We start from the raw sequence: 18248 nt of genomic DNA, 5'->3' as shown, positions 1-18248 counted from the left end.
GGTATATCATCCTTTTGAGTCCAGTGAAGCTTTCCATTGTCCCATTTATAAATAATCCCTGACTAGTTTTTTGGGATGGTTAATAGTCCGACCTGCATTGGGTTCATTGATTAAAGCCTCCTTGGGTGGCCCTTATTGCAACCCTAACCTCAAGGCCTCTCAGAACTCTCCTTGTGTCCTCCATTCATACTTATTGAGTTGTTAGGAAACATGTTCTTCTCCCACAAATGTTCATATAGTAAATGAGAACAACAGGAAAAGGATGCTAAGATAGCTTGCCTATGTCTATATTGGTGCAATGTCCACACTGTATGAGCACCTTGTGTGTATTTTATCCAATCTGCTTGACATACTTGCAAGACAGGTATCTTTATATCCAATTGACAGCACTATCAGAAGTTATGAGGGGTTGTGACTTACCCAAAACCAACTGAGTTAGATATAGCACTAATCCTTCAGGCATTGGGAACTTGAACAGATTGCTTAACTCTTCTAGTTTCCTTGTCTGTAAATCGGGAATAACACCAGTGCCTGTACCACAGAGTTGTTGGAAGGATTAAATGGGGTAATTCGTTTCAAGTATTCGCTACCCAGTAAAGGGGCATTAAATATTAGATGGGGTTATTTTTCTCAGTCTTTGGTGTCCCAGATATGTAACAATAATGATTGCTGGGGCTGGGGTTGTGGCTCTGCCGTAGAACACTTGCCTCGCACGTGTGAACCATGGGTTCAATCCTCAGCACCACATAAAAATAAATAAACAAAAGAAAGGTATTATGTACATCTACAATTAAAAAAAAAAAAACACACAACAAAGTTAAAAAAAGGAATGACTGCTAAGTTGCAATGGCATTGTCCCAGAGGGATGAGACAAGGGCACAGGGATTTCTCTATAGCCCATTAAAGTCCTAAATGAAGGTGCTCACCTGTTTTCCTGCCCCTGAGGTTGAGCTTTTAACTGAGGAGCATCAAATCTGAAGTTATTTCACAATGACATAAGTTCATCCCTTGAAAGGTAAGTGGACTTTACACATCTACCCTCACTCTGCTACATACGGGTCCATTTCAGTGGGGTCGATTTGAGATTTGCAGCAGTTGGCGGGGGTGGTATTTGTGTTGTCTGTTCTCTCTCACCCTCACAAGTGGAGAGGAGTTAGCAGATTGCATCATGTAGGAAGTTGAGGCAACATCATGTTATGGGAAAGGCACTTTTCTTTCTTCTTTTCCCCTTCCTCCTCCTCCTCCTCCTCCTCCTCCTCTTCTTCTTCTTTTTGCTAATCATCAGATACTGTGTGCCTAATACTATGTTTTGCTCTGAGAATCAAAAGATTAGTGAGGCCTGAGTAGGCTGTGTGATCCTGAAAGCACTTAACTCAATGTGGAATACCTATTGCCTAGAAGGGTAAATGTAAATGTTTTCTAAAAGCAAAGGAAGCAAGCTACCTTAAAAGATACCTTTGTCCTGGCTTTATTTATTTTTTCTTTTTATTTATATATGACAGCGGAATGCATTACAATTTTTATTATGCATATAGAGCACAATTTTTCATATCTCTGGTTGTATACATAGTATATTCACACCAATTCATGTCTTCATACCTGTACTTTGGATAATAATGATCATCACATTCCACCATCATTAATAACCCCATGCCCCCTTTCTTTTCCTCCAGCCCCTCTGCCCTATATAGAGTTCATCTATTCCTCCCATGCTCCTGCTCCCTATCCTAGTATGAATCAGCTTCCTTATATCAAAGAAAACATTTGGCATTTGTTTTTTGGGGATTGGCTAACTTCACTTAGCATTATCTTCTCTAACTCCATCCATTTACCTGCAAATGCCATGATTTTATTGTCTTTTCTTGCTGAGTAATATTCCATTGTGTATACATGCCACATTTTTTTTTATCCCAAAGGACTTAAAAACAGCATATTACAGGGACACAGCCACATCAATGTTTACAGCAGCACAATTCACAATAGCTAAACTGTGGAACCAACCTAGATGCCCTTCAATAGATGAATGGATAAAAAAAAAATAATGTCCTGGCTTTATAAATGAGAAATGGAAGCTGCTATGAGCTGAGGCATGTGTCCCTCCTCCCAAAATCAGATGTTGAAATCCTAATCCTCAGTTCCTCAGCCTATACTCTTATTTAGAAAAGCAGTCATTGCAGATGTAATAGTTAAGATGGGTTTATACTGAAGGAGAGTGGGTCCCTATTCTAATATTATTAATATCCTTATAAGAGACTAGAGGAAAGACAGTGTGAAGAGATATAGCAAGGAGATGGACATCTATAAATCAAGGAGAGATGCCTGTGACAGTTCCCTCTCTTGAAGCTTTGAGAGGGAACCAACCATGCTGATACCCTGAGTTCAAACCTGTAACCTCTAAAAGTACAAGTCACCTACTGTGTGGTACTTTGTTATAGCAACCTTAGCAAACTAATTCAGAAGCCATTTAAATAAAACTATTGGTTACAGAGTCAGAAAATTATTTTTTGACATGTCTCTGAGCACAGTTATAGAGCATATCAGAAGGGCTTGATGAGTATTTTTTGAATACCTTTGAATATGATGCATTTTGAAAGGCAGATTTAAGATTAGAACCCAAAGCTTTTGATTCCTAATTCAGACAGAACTACTTCCAAGAGAATAAATAGCACTGTGCATGTCCAGTGCACTTTAGTATAGAAGTAAAGTTTTTGTTTTAGTTGATAATTAAATTACATGGACTCTTTTCTTGGTCATGGAAGGTTTTTTATAAACCAATATTTACTGTGGAATCTAAGAATGTTCACTTGGGGTGTGTCTCTATATAATAAAAGCATCCAATTAGAAAAATGTAGGCAACTCTATTGGTTAGTATTTATGTTTTCAAAGAGGTTGTTGGGATTTTTTTGTTTGTTTGTTTTTAGTGATATCTATTATTTGCCATTGGTTAAGGGAAAGTCCCAGATAGCCTAGTTTCAGCTATAAATGTTACTAAAGATTTTTCTTACCAATTTTCTGACTTTTTTTTTTTTTTTGGACATTTTTGTTGTTTTCCTATTTCCATCTTATATACTCCCTTGGCAGGCCATGTTCCCTTGAGGGTCCTCGAAGACGAACTTTTTGAGTGAAAGCAAACAAAAACATCTAACAAAAAAGGGCACATCCAGATCACATATTTTGCGATTAACTATTCTATAAAAATTAAAATGATTGCTGCAGCCCCTCTTCTTTGAATGTTACAACATTGGTTTTTGAGATGATCATACCTTGAGTCTTGAATTCTGTTCCCATCCCCAAACACATTATTAAATGAAGGGAAGATAAGTTCAAAAGGTAAAGTAAGTAAAATGTGGATTAAAGAATCTATCAGGAAGGAGATCATTAAAGCAACTTTCATCAAGAATAATTTTAAATATATCAGTCTACAGCTTTCAGAGAAAATATAAAATTTTTTAAATAGAGGTAACACAAAAATAAAAATTATAACTAATTATAGAATTTTTATTACCAATCCCTATCCCTTAATCTGATCTCATTTCCTAATACTCTTCTTTCTACACTTGCTACCTACTAATGCCTACAATAAATGCTAAACATGGTTTCAAACATGTCACTTTATCCACTCAATAACTCTTTGAGGTAGGTGTTATTGTGATGACACAGGGATTTATAAGGTTAGGTAATCTTCCTGTTCACACAGCTAGCAGGGGGCAAAGCAGGAACTTGGATTTAAAAGCAATGTGGCTTCATAGTGTGGCCTCATAGCCACTGTGCCACACACCCTGCCTCTCTGCTCTGGGCCCTGGTTTCCATCTGCTAGGCACCTTCTTTCTTTCCTCCTGCCTCTCCTAATCCTCTTCCTCCCTCAGGGTCTACCTTCAGCAGGAAGCCTTTTCAGAGTACCCAGCTCACTCTAGACCTGTTTCTAGATTTATTAAATTTTCAATGATGTAATTGATTGATGTGTTATCACCTTCCTCTACTCTAAGCTTGGTTCTACTTTAGGGTCTCTAACAAGCAGGGGCTCTGCATAGATTTATTTGGTTTCCCTATAGGGCTTAGCACAATGCTAGTCACATAGACATTTTCTGATCAGGAATGGAGTCACTAAATGTTTTCTAGATCAGGATGAGGAAAGATCTCTTCCCACTAAAACTGGAAAAAAGAAACTCATGGAATTGAAGCTGGAGTATTTGAGAAATTAAGGATGGTTTTCTCTACAAATCAGAGAAACTTGAGCTTTCTGTCTTTCAATCCTAATCTTTAGAAACTGGTACAAGTTTAATTTTAACCCAAGTTACTGAGCTGGTTGCAGAGTCAAACGATAGAAGCTTCTGTGTGCTGAGCATTGACTATGTGCCAAGTGTTTTGTATCAATCTCTTCCAAACATCATGCTGACCCAGTGAGCCAAGTATTTTTATAGATAAATAAACGGAAGTTTAGTGAAGTTGTCTGTCTACCATGAGGTAATCAATAAGTTACAGATACTAGTGTTTGCAAACCATGCTTTCTGTGCTTGATTCCTTTGGTTTATTCATTTGCAGTTTCCCAGGCTGCCTTTGTATTTAGCCAACTTTTTTTGTCTTTGATTTTCATCCAAAATGTTCCAGAGAAAAGTACTTATGAATACTGATTTCAATTTTCTTCTAAAATGAAAATGACATAATGGTGGCATTCACAGTTGACATGACTGTCTTCTTATAAAATCCCAATGATCTGGAAAAAAAGCTGCTATAACTAATTAGGTCATTGGATAGCAAATATGCTTATGAAGATATTGAGTAATATTTCAATATTACTGGTATAAACCAGTTATTCATACTAGATAAGACTGACTTGACTAACATCAAATTTTGTCTTTGGTCTAGAATTATGTCAATCTAGTGAGATAACCATGTTCTCTTTATGATAATCTGACTATGTGACTACAAATTTGATACAGTTTCTTATTGTTAAAAATAAGGAACCCTAAAGGTAGGAAAAGGTTAGCAAGGGAATACTAAAAAGAACTCTGTCTCAAATTTGACAACTTTATAGGAAATATAAAAATCTATTGAAAGACACAAATTGTCAAAGTTCACTTTTTTAAAAAGGAAATAGTTCTATATTAATTTTAAAAATGAATTTGAGCTTGGTGTGGTGATATACATTCATAGTTCCAGCTACTTGGGAGGCTGCTATGGAAGGATCACCCAAATCCAGGAGTTCAAGGCCAACTTTGGGCAATATCTCAAAATGCATAATAAGTAAACAAACAGTTGAATTTGTAATTAAAAAACATTTAAAAAGAAAACTTCATGTACAGGTACTTTTCCTGGCAAAGTCCACTAACCATTTTTCCAGAAAATAGAAGAGGAAGGAATACTTCCCTACACATCTTATGAAGCCAACATTACACTGATAAATAAAACCAGACAAAAACATGGAAAAAAATTACAAAGTGATATTCTTCATGAACACAGATGCAAAAGTTCTTAACAAATTAAATTCTGAAGTACATTAAAAGATCCAGCTTACATCATTGCTATGATAATAATTTTGATTATCAACTTGACTGGATTAAGAGACATCTAGAAATTTGGTAAAATCTGGGTGTGTCTGTGAAGGTGTTTCCAGAGGTGACTGTCAGATGGAGTCAGCAAAATGAGAGGAAAATGTCTGTCTTGTAAAGGCTGGGGACTCAAATGGAACAAAAACACAGAAGGAGGAGAAAGTTCATGCATGCGTGTTCTAGACCCTTCTTGAGCAAGTGCATTTGTTATGCTGCCATCACTTGGGAACATCAGACTCCAGACTCTTCAACCTTTGAATACTGACTCAGGCTTGCACTGCAGACTTGTTTCAGCAACTCTTTGGGGGCTTCTGGGCCTTCAGCTTCAGACTGGGGCTGTATCATTGGTACCTTTTGTCCTGAGTCTTGGCTTTTTAGACTGATTTCCCTGGCTCTCCAGTCTGCAGACAGCCATTGTGGCAGTATGCAGCTTTTGCTCATGTAAGCTGATTGAATAAATCTCTCATATACTATATATCATATAAAATATTATATGCCAATTTTCTGGAGAATCTTTACTAACACAATAGCTAAATTGGGAACCCTCACCCAGGAATGCCTGGCTGGTTCAACATTCAATTATCATTATGATCCAATTATTCAATGGTATCAAAATACTAAAGACAAAACCTATGATCATTTCAATAAATATGAAGAAAGCATTTGAAAAAATTCAATAAAAACACTTAGAACACTGGAAGAACCTACTTTCTACAAAAAAATCATTTTTAAAGAACTACAGTTGAAATAATTAATGATAAAAACTGAATGTTCTTCTCTTAAGACAAAAATAAAACAAGTGTTTTCCTCTTGCCATTTCTATTACACCTTATCCAGAAGTTCTAGCTTATGCATGAAGGCAAGAAAAACAAATAAAAAGAATAAAGATTAAAAAGAAAAGAATAAAGCTATCTCTGTTCATAGATGACATGATTGTCCATTCAGAAAATTCCAAATAATATGCAAAGAGATCTAATAGTGAGTTCAACAACGCTACAGGATGTAAGGTCAATATATTTTTTAAAATTTCTATTTCTATATACTAGCAATGAAATATTGGCAATTGGAAAATGTATAAGTACCATTTACAATAGCACCAAACCACTGAGCATGGTAAATGAATTTGAGCTTGACGTGGTGATGTACATTCATAGTTCTAGCTACTTGAGAGGCTGATGTGGAGGGATCACCCAAATCTAGGAGTTCAAGGCCAGCTTTGGGTAATATCTCAAAATGCATAATAAATAAACAAATAGTTGAATTTGTAATTTAAAAATATTCAAAAAGAAATTACAACAAATGTTGTAATCCCAGCAACTTGGGAGGCTGAAACAGGTGGATCACAAGTTCAAGCCAGCCTTAGCAAATTAGTGAAGCCCAAAGCAACTTACAGATTTACCCTGTCTCAAAATTAAAAAAAAAAAAAATTTAAGGGGCTGAGGACGTAGTTTAGTGGTAGAGCATCCCTTGGTTCAAGTTCCAGTATTAAATAAAATAACACCAAAATTCTTGGGGATAAATCTAACAAATGTCCATAATATACTATTAATTTATATCTGATAAAAAATATGAGCAGGATCTTTATGCTGGAAACTGAAATACTGATTAAAGAAATAAAAGATCTAAACAAGTATAGACATGTAATTGTCCACTGATTGGAAGATTCAATACTGTTCAAGCATCAGTTCTTCCTAAACTCTTTCATAAATTCATTGGAATTCCAATCAAATTCCACCAGGATTTTTTATATGAATTGACATGCTCCTTCTAAAATACATAAGAAAAGTAACTAAATTTTTCAAGACAATTTAGAAAAAGAAGAACAAATTGAAAGACATTATCTGATTTTAAGGCTTACAGTAATATAGACAAAAATATAAAAATGTAGATGAAAGGAATAGCACAGAAAGTCAAGAAAAAGACCCACACAAATTATAACCAATAAGTTTTTGATAAAGGTGACAAGGAAAATCAATAAAGGAAAAAAATTTCCCAACAAATAGTGCAGGAATAATTAGATATCATATTCAAAGAAATGAACTTTCATCTGTACTTGCACCAAATATAAAAATTAACACAAAATATAGACTTGAAAATAAAACACAGAACTTTGAAACTTCTAGAAGAAAATAAAAGAGAAATTCTTCTGGCCTTGGGATTAGGAAAGATGTCTTAAGTATGACAGCAAAAGTATGATTTGTAATTAAAAATGAGAACTAGGAGCTTCTGCTATTCAAAAGACACTGTTCAGGGAATAAAAAAAAATCACAAACTTGGAGAGAGTTTTTGAGAACCATATATGTGATTTTAATAAAGTATATTCATAATGTATTTTTAAAATAAAGTTCAAAACCACAATAGGGTGTGGTGTTGCACACCTATAATCCCTACTTGGAAGGGTGAGACAGGAGGATTGCAAGTTCAAGGCCAGCCTGGGCAAGTTAGTGAGACTTTGTCTCAAAATAAAAAAAGGGCTGAAGACATAGCTCAGTGGTAAAGTGCTACAGGGTTAAATTCCTAACCAAATATTTATAAAATATTCCAATTTACAAAATTGGTAAAAAATTTGAACAGATGATTCATCAAAGAAAATACACAGATGGAAAATAAGTACATGAAAAGATGCCTAACCTCATTAGCCGTAAGGAAATGCAAATTAAAATCACATCAAGAAATTCTACACATTCTTCTGGAATGAAAGAAAGAAAAACAAAACAAACACACACACACACACACACACACACACACACACACAAGCTTGACAATACCAAGGGCTGAAGAGAAGTCAAAGTAACTGGAATTCCTATACTTTGCTTGCTGGTGGGAATGCAAAAATGGTGCAGCTGTTTTGGAAACAGTTTGAGAATTTCTTATAAAGTTTAGTATTTACTTATTATATGATATGGCAATCCCAATCCCAGATATATTCCTAAAATAAAACCTTATATTCATATAAAACTTGTATGTGGATATTTATTGAGGTTTTATTCATAATTGCCAAAAACTGGGAACAATTCAAATGTCCTCAACTTGTGAATGGATGAACAAACTTGGTAAATAAATGCAATGAGATTTTACTTAGTTATAAAAAAAAGAGGGTGTGGGGGTGGGGGAATGAAGTGCTAATACCCCATAACATGCCTGAGTCTCTAGTGCGTCATGCTGCAGGTAATGAGATCAGACTCAAAAGGCTACATATGCGTGACCTGGTTAGGTGACACTCTGGGAAATATACAGCTGTAAGGACAGAAGACAGACCAATTGTTGACAGGGACTAGCGATATAGGAGGGATTGACTTGAAAGGGGCACTGGTAAGTGCTCAGGAGAAGCAACTGTTCTGTGTTTTATGAAGTGTGTCGTAAACATTTTTTAATAACGGGAAGGAATCAATGGTTACCGAGCTCAAAGCTTTTCAAAACATTGATTCCTTGAGGATTGAGTGTGAAAAAAGATATACATATATCACAGGGTGGAGAAATTTTGGGGTGATACTAGGATGGTTTAGTGAATACCCTAATTGGCTGTGTATTAGAATCACCTCTGGAATTTAAAAAAATACTGATTCATGAATCTTACCTCAGATCATAATTCCATAATTCAAGGTCAGATCCCAGGAATTTTAATTTTTTTAATATTGTCTAAGTTGTGGTGCCCATCTGGGTTTAGAATCCTGAGCATATAATTGCTAAAGTCCTTTTCAATATAAACATTTTTATGAATGCATTGAATTCATGATGTATATTCACTTCACTGGCCAAAAAAAAAATAAATATTTTTATCAGTCCTAAGTGAAATTTAGCATTTCCTTCAACTATGAATGTGAATAACAAAACTCAGCTGTATTATCAGTTCCTGTGAATTTGTTGCATCTCAGATTTTTTTGTTATATTAACATTATATTTCAGATTATGGTTTTTCAGATCATGAAATGTTTTGATTATGTCTTATATCTTGAAGTATCATTTATAATGATCAAAATTGGAAATTATGGTGACCACTGAAATTATTCCAAAATCTAGTTATTTAATAGAAGAACAGAGAAACAAAAATGTTTATTTTAAATTTTTTATTTTTATTTTTATTTTTTAGTTATACATGACAGTAGAATGTATTTTGACATCTCATACATACATGGAGTATAACTTCCCATTCTTGTGGCGTTACACTGACCGAGAAAAAAAATGTTGTGACACAAACTGTTATTTTCATATTTTGATAATTGTATTTTAATAAAATTAGTGTCCTTTGTAATCTTTTACATTTTGATTTCTTTTTAAATATTTTTCTTAGAAGGAGCTCCATATGTTCCACCACATGCACTAAAGAACCCAGGTACAATACATTTAAGCACTTCCATGACAAGGCTTCCTGATTTGAAGTCTTATGACTCCCATAATTGCAAACACATATATATTTAAATGGGAGTAGAGGATGAAAACTCTCTAGATGCAAGTGGTGACTGGGTTTTAGATACTAACACCCCTCTCTCACTCAGGTTGGCGAGGGAATGCATTCAGTGGTGTGAGCCCTGAGGTAGGTTGAGGACAGCAGGGTGGGTCTTGAGGGATGCACTGGGCAATGTGAGCAATCCCATGTCACTCATTCTCCACTCATCATGACCAAACTTCCTTTCCTCCCACTGGTTTAGTACACAGCACATAAAAGAAAGGCAAACAAAAAGTCAAGGTTGTCAGCTGAATCCAAAGGCAAACAAATATTATGCATTACAAGTGAGTAGACACACTGAAACGGAGGCACAAAACAAGACAATAAATATTAAGCTCTATGGGAGAAGAACCACATAATTTCTCTCTTTTTTAAAAACACAGTGCTTAGAGTTCTGGTTCTAGCAAAGGGAATAAATGGAAAGTTACTTTTGTTTCATTTTTTCTAAGAGATGTTAATGACTTAAGAATAAAATTCTCAGTGCAGGGATGAAAAGGAAGACTGGTCAAGGTGAAGGCATAAAGACTATATTTTGGAGAAGTGCCATGTCAGAAGGCATCAGAGCACAGTGGGCAGGGAGCCAGGGCTTTTGCCCAAGTTAGAGATGGGGTGCAGCACTTCCCAGTTCAGTGACCTTGAGGAAATCTCTAACTTTTGTGAGCCTCGGTTTCTTTTTCTGTAAGCTGGGTGATGCCAGTTTTATTTGTGCTTATGAAATTTTCTCCAGGGAGAAAGCATTGAGAGAGTCGGATGGGAGAAAGCATTCTCCAAATTCATTAAAACCAAAGGCTCCGCAAAGAAGACAGATTGAGAGAGGATTAGATAGATGGCTAGATATATTTGAAGCCAATAGTGAGAACTGATAGAAAATAGGCATAAGGTTGTTCTTGTAAAATTCTTCCAATTTCCTGTGTTCAAAAGTTTTCTAGATACAATCTCATGTGAAAAATCTGCAGGCTTTTCTATAGCAATAATTTGCCTTTGAAAATGTCTCTAGTGTTTACAAGCCCAGGAAGTGAGGAACAGTTCTCTTACGCTCTGCTATGCAGTTGGAGTTCAGTATCCAGTTTAGAGTATAAAGAGTTGGGCAAATCCTAGCAAATCTGTTTCCAGAATTTGAACTTGCGCAATTTGATTGGTTTGCCTTTTCTTCAGTTTCCTCCTTAGTGAATGGTGATAGCTATACCTGCCTCTTAGGTCTAAGCATGATGTACCTGGTACCCACGATTAGTAAATTACAGTGATTCTGTCCTTATTCCCAGAGTCAAAAGGACCTTAAAGTTCATCTAGCAGAAATCCCTCATCTACAAGTGGGCAATCAGGTACCCAGAGAAGAAAACCAATTTCCCCAGGGACACAGCTGAATGGTTGTAGAACTAGGATCTGTATTCAGGGCTTCAGTGTTCCCTTCCAGGAGGCTATCCATCTTACCATTCTGCCTCCTGAAGCTGTTTCTTCAATTTTATAAAATTACATAGACCAACCAGGTGTCATCAATAATTTCTGTGCAAAAGAGCAAATTCCAGCAAAAACTAGCTTTTGGAGCTTGTTGTCCTGATGGCTTTGCTGCCCTGTTCTCAGCTTTGGGTACTCCTAAATTCAATAGGGTCAAAGGAATTTGAAGTAATCTGACTTAAATTTTCTAGGTATCTTGGATCTAAAAAGCACTGAAATTTTAGGAAATTCACTGGCACATTGGCACCCCCAGCAAGCCGTTTATTGTCCCATCTCATTTGAGAAGATTAGGACAAAGAAGCAGCTCTCCTCCAGAATGACCCAGTCCCAAGGCCATCCTGTTCCTATGTATATTCCCCCTTATTGGGCTGAGAAACTACAAATCTTGCCAAATTCACAAAAGAGAAATCAGAAACCTTCTCCTATTAGGAACCATGGGACTGTTTCGCAATTTTGCACCACTGATAGGGGACAGATGTGAGTAGTGGGAACACAGGGTTAAAGGAATAATTCTAAAAAACGGGCCCACTGTGCTGATCCTACATGCTTTCTTGTCCAAGAAGCATTTTCCCTGAAGCTCTGCCTGGCTTAAGTGGACAGGATATGTCACATGCCTCAGTAAACTACCTGTCATCAGCAGGAGAAATGCAGGCCCAACACAATGCCAATAAGAGGACACAAGTTACCCTGAAGGAGGAAGCTTTTGTGACACTTTCACAGACCAGATCCTGGAATTCATGGGAGATAAGGATAATTCCCCCTAACCATAAAATGTGTAAGAACAGGTTCCAATTAGAACCAGTCAGCATGGGCCAAAGTGACCTAGAATGGTCATGGCAGGGGGGACTTGAAAGTCTGATGTCATCCTGCTGTCAGTCAAAAGTCAAGAGATGAACCTGGGTGGAACTCTCTGGAAATTTCCCTGAGACGCCCAATAAAACTGGAGGGCAAGAGAGGCATGTGGTCCTTCTCCTCTCTGTCCCATGCTCTCCCTTGAGAGTGTCTTCTTTCCCCTTTCCCATCCCTTCTAATAACCCATTGCCTGTTACTCTGAGTTGTATATCTGAAATCTTTCTGACTTGATCACAAGAATTGGGGATTAAAGGGAGGCTTACCGCCACAGTTTCCCTGAAGACCCCGGTCCTCTAACAATACAAACTCATAATTTGAGAACATCTTCTGCTCTCTACATTGGCTATCTGATATTAACCTGAGCCTGGGCACACTGGGACTCTTCTCTGGCCTTATCTAACATGCACATCAACTGTGCTGTCTCTAAGTAAATTGAGTCATAAATATTTCTTTTCTTTATTATATTATTTTTTTTCAGCACTGGGGATTGAACCAAAGGGCACTCCACTACTAAGATATGTTTTCAGCACTATTTGCTTTCTTTGTTTTTGAGACAGGGTCTTACTAGGTTGCCCAGGAACTTGCCATCCTCCTGCCTCAGCCTCCTAAGAAGCTGTAATCACAGGCATGTACTACCACATCCAGCAGAAGGTTTCTTTTTGAAGATTCAATATGGGAATTCTCACAACTATGTGACTCTGGGCCTCCTTATCAATTGCTGTGAAAGTTGATGATTATAGACCCTTAAAGAATCTAAGATGGCATAATGCCTTCCTCTGAGAAATCAAGATTACAGGTGAAAGAGTGAAATTAAAGGTCTGAATATGATTGATTTTATGAAAACCTAAAACTACATAAGATTTTCGAGGTCTTTCCTACCATCAGAGAACTCGCTGGAATTGGTTGGCAAGGAGTCGGCAAAGACAAGATTTTTTAAAAACGGTTTTATTGAACTATATTTTACATGCCACAAAATGGTCTCATTTTCTGTGTACAATTCAGTGATTTTTAGTAAACACACATAGTTGTGCAGCCATCACCTCAATCCAGTTTTAGCACAGTTTCATCAGCATTAAAGGAATCCTACCTGGCCATTAGCAGTCAATTCCCATTCCCACCTCTAGCCCCTGATACCCACTGATGTATTTCCTGTCTCTATAGAATTACTTTCTCTGGACATTACCTGCATGCAGATAGAGATAACAATATCTCCACTATTCATTACTCAATAAATCAGTTAACAAATGTGTATTAAGCAGGTGTTGTGTGTCAGACACTATGTTAGGGTCTTGTCCTAAATTGAGCAAAACAGACTAGGACCCCATTCAACTGGGAAGGCAAGAAATTAAAAAGTCAAAAGAAATAAAGAGGGAGTTGGGAGAGGGGAGGCCTGGGGCTTTCAGAGAATCCTTACCTGGAGTGCATGTGTAGTCTGAAGGAGTCAGGGGAGGCTTTTTGGAGGAAGTTAACATCTGAACAGAAACCTGAAGGGTGAGTTGGGATTAAGCAAGAGAAGAGACAGGAAGAGCACACTCCAGGCCAGGGGATGCACGCCATGGTATGTAGAGGGCCCTCCAACAGCTGTAAGGTAGGGTTGGTTGTGACACAGTGTTATTGTGCACGTAGTGGAACAGGGCAAAAATGTAATCAGGGAAACCAACTAAGGAAATTGCTGTGTAACCCAGGCGAGACTTGCCACTAGGAGGCAGCATAGCCCAAGAGTTAAAAGCTTGGATTCCCAAGCCAGACTGCAGGGTCTAAGAGGTGTTCAACCTTGGAAAAATTACTTTACCAATCTAAAATTCCTTCTCATTTGTGAGTTGAAGAGAGTCATAGTGCTCTGCTCAAGGGTTTGTCACTCTCAGAATTAAATGACAGAGGCTTGTATGGCATTTTACATAATGCTGGGTACAAGGACTTGCTCAGCAAGTGTGAGCCATCAGGCAGCAGGAGTGCGCTAACGCCTCTCCATCTCTTGCTCTGCTTCATATACATCACTGAGCATCTGCAGTGTGTTAAGTGCTGTCTTTCTCCCTGCTCTCGGGCCATTTTAATGGAGCAGGATAAATTCTTAGCCTTCTGGGACCATAGACTCGTTGGCCATCTGATGCCACTTAGATCACATGTCACAGATGTGCTTGGAGGGAGAGTAGAGAACCCAGTCATAGAGTGAGCAGACAGATGCTCAGGATGTGCCCCATCAGCCCTTTCCACGGACCTTGATTATGTTCCATGACAGTTGAGCATTCATGGAGGGAACCCTTTTGCTGGGGTGGCTCCTGTCAGCTGATTATTTCTCTGAATAGCTATGGATGTGCCCACTCTTCTGGAAAGTTGCTCTGGCTTTATTCATCACTATATGCTTCTGTCTGCTTGCCAGGGAAGCTTTCTCTGTATGTGTTGTCCTTCACTACATCTTGGTAACTCAGCTTTATTTACTTCATGAGCTCTCTTTAGCTAGACAAATATTACGGATCCATTGGTTTTATCTCAATTTTTCCTCCAAAGAAGCAGCGTGTTACTGTAGCATGACTCACATATATCAAATGTACAGAGTTTAAACGAACAGTTTAATATGTGCACCTATGACACTTCACAACCTTAACAGGGTTAGAACATTCCCACAGCCCAAGAGACTTCCCCTGTGTCCCTTTCCAGTCAGACTGGACCAATGCAGCCCCTCTTCCTCCCCTGTCCTGTCCCCCTGACTGCAACATTTGTTCTGATTTCTGTCACCAGAGATTCGTTTGGCCTATTTTTTGAACTTCATACAAAGAAATCATCATTATGCATTCTTTTATATGGAATTTCTTTCACTCAACACATTTTGAGTTTTATGTGTTATTAACTGTCTCAATAGCTTATTCCCTATATGAATTATACCACGATTTGTTCATCAGTTCACCATTTCATGGACACTGTGTTGCTTCCAGTGTGAGGCCATTACATTTAAAGCTGTGATGAACATTGTGTGCACACCTTTCTGTTTACACATATTTTCATTTCTCTCTGCAAACATCGAGGAGTGATATTGCGTAGTAACTAGGTAGACAAATGTTAAGGTTTATGAGTTTTGTTTCTAATTGAGTTGCCATGCCTGGGAAGGCAGGAGAGTCCTGGCTAAAGGACTTACTGGCTCTGAGTCTTAGAAGTAAAACAATATGTGGTGAGAGAGATAAACACGGCAATAAAGTGGATGGAGTGGCGGAGAAGAGGAAGATAATGACGATAGCTATGTTAAAGCTTATGCTTTTGCTGCACTTAGCATGGGTGGCATATTCCATTTTACTTTATTAAATCCTTACAACATCACTGAGAAGTATTATTATCCTCATTTTAAAGTTGAAGAAACATCAGTTAACTTTCTCAAGGTCACTCCAACCCATACTGAAAGCCAATTTCTTTCCTACTGGCTCTATGACCTCATTTAAGAAGTCCTTGTGGTTGTCACCTTTCACCTTGTTTCCTGATGCCATAGCCAAACTTCAGGGTAGCTACTTTGCCTTTTATGTGACTTTTTATGTCCCAGTGTTCACTTGCTTGGCTACTGCCATCTCAGATGCTGACCTAACGCCCACCTGCACTGGGTCCCTTGGAGTATCAGTTGGCTTGGTTTGCCCGCACCCCTGCCTGCTCCACTGAATCTGCCCACTCCTTTCTCTTCCCTTCCCTTATTCCTGTCAACTTGGCTCCACCCCTTCATCATCTGCACCATCTCCATTGACAACCTCCATTATAATTTACCTGAGACCCTAAATGTGAATTCTTAAATTTACTTTTCTCAAAGCTTAGCAGACTCTTTCCTCAAAACTGCTCATTTGTTCTCCAAAATGTTTTGTTGTTTTTGTGAATAATTGTGGCAAAAATAATTTTATATAGAAAATATTCGACTCTGTAGCCTTACTCTGATAAAAACACATTTAGCATAAAAGGTATGGTGCTGTTGAGAGAAAGTATGTGGCTACTTTTTATCTGTTTGATATGAACTTCAAGATGAAAAACTGGATTTTTAAATGATTTGATTTTACCTTCATCCCCTACAAATATCTAATTATAAGAAGGATAATTGACACACATTCTGATCCCTGATTTTTTTTTAACCAATAAATTCCTGCTTAGTAACAGTACCCTAAATTTAGGTCATATTTCAAATCATTTATATATTCCTTAAATTGTCCTCCAAAAGCCCCTCTGAGGTCCAACATGCAGATGTAATAGGAAGCATGGCTATTAACTAGGCAATTGGTAAGTTAAGAAAATGGGAGGTCGCTGTGTGTCAAATGCAATCTCAAATCTAGCTCCATACAGATTTTACACATTATCACTTTGATAGCCTGTATAAAATAACTAATTCACCCCATGTGTGAAGCTACTCTTTAAAAAAAAAAAAACTTGAAATCAATTTGTAGTAAAATTTATCCTTTGAAATATCTAAGTAAAGTTACAAATGATGTTTAAATTGTAATCCTGTGCTGGCAGTGATTTCCCTGAAGAGAACAACTTTATGAGGCCAGAGCTATTAATATTCCTTGTGCTGGAGAGTGGGCGCCCCCTGGTGGAAGACACAATACCAAAAAAAATCAGATCTAAACAGGAAGCTTATAACAGTTTCTGCTAGTATAAATAGCAATCACTAATGTGCACACTAAACCCAAAAGTGAATTTAAAAAGCAAATGAAATCTTAGTAGATAAGGTTATTTAATATAAAACTGTATTATATATAAAAATATAAATTATAATATAAAAATATAAAATTTGAAAATGACATCACTTCACAGATTTAAAAAAAAAACCCAAAGTTCAAAGATTTAAGTAACTTTACCCTCAAGTCATAAAACATAACAAATCTGATATCCTGCTAAGAATTTTAGAACTTCTGGGAAAGCAGCATTAGTATATTGGCTGTCTACAATAAACCACAGAAAGATCTGCCATGAGAAATACATACATGTGGTATGGCAAAGAAAAAAAATCTTCATGATATCTCACCATTGGGTGTTCCTTAGACACGCTTGCTGTGTCTCACCCTCCAAAAGAATGAATTGGTGGGAAGTTAGATAGGGGGCTGATGGCAACGAGGAAGGGGCTGTCAGGAAAGGTGTGAAGGAGTTGGGGTAGAGTTTAGAACTGAAGGTGAATCCATAGCACTGATTCAGGTGTTGCTGAAGAGGAAGAGGCTGGCTTGAGACAACTTAATGCAGGGTAATTGATAGGCGGAATACAAAAGCAAGAGCAGATTTGAATGAATAAATGATGTTCCAAAAAGGTAGTTTCTCTGTTTTTCAGGATTAGGCAACATGATCTGAAGTCTTGTAGAGTGTGTGTCCACATGGATATTTCATTGGCAGCCAGGAGATTATAGAAAGTTTATGCCTGGCTGTATTCATGAGATACAAAAAACAGAACAAAACCCAAGTAAACCCACAAATAAATAAAAAGACCAAGGGCATAACAAAGTCTTTGTTCTTCTGTCTTTGTGTGTGTGTGTGTGTAAGTAAAATGTAATAATACCCCAGAGTTAAGATGTAATTATCATAGGATAGTTCTAAATCATATAATAATTATATTTAGCTTTGATTATGACTACTTATGGATCCCAGCCTCCTTGTCTGAGAATTATTTATGGTATTATTGCATTGATGGGCACCAGCTTAGGCTTAATTGGTCTCCCTATGCCGTCTAGGTTATTAGACAAGGGTAATGTTCTGAAAACTTTAGGTGTTCCTTTCAGGAGAGAATTCCACAATAGATTCCTTGGTTTAAAAGTATTATTCTTTCTAGGATTTTCAAGATTTTATAGGTTTCCAAGAACAGAAGTGAAAGAGAAGACATTGGAAGATTAGACAAAGATACTCTAATCGTAGATTTTCAGGAACTGAGACAAATGATAAAGGGCGTGTCTTGGGATCTGGAAGAGTTGAGTAAAGTGTCTTAAATCACACTG

This window comes from Callospermophilus lateralis, chromosome 6, assembly GCF_048772815.1.
Source record: "Callospermophilus lateralis isolate mCalLat2 chromosome 6, mCalLat2.hap1, whole genome shotgun sequence".
Taxonomy (NCBI): Eukaryota; Metazoa; Chordata; class Mammalia; order Rodentia; family Sciuridae; genus Callospermophilus; species Callospermophilus lateralis.
The sequence above is the reverse complement of the archived record's forward strand: the minus strand, read 5'-3'. Positions refer to the sequence as shown.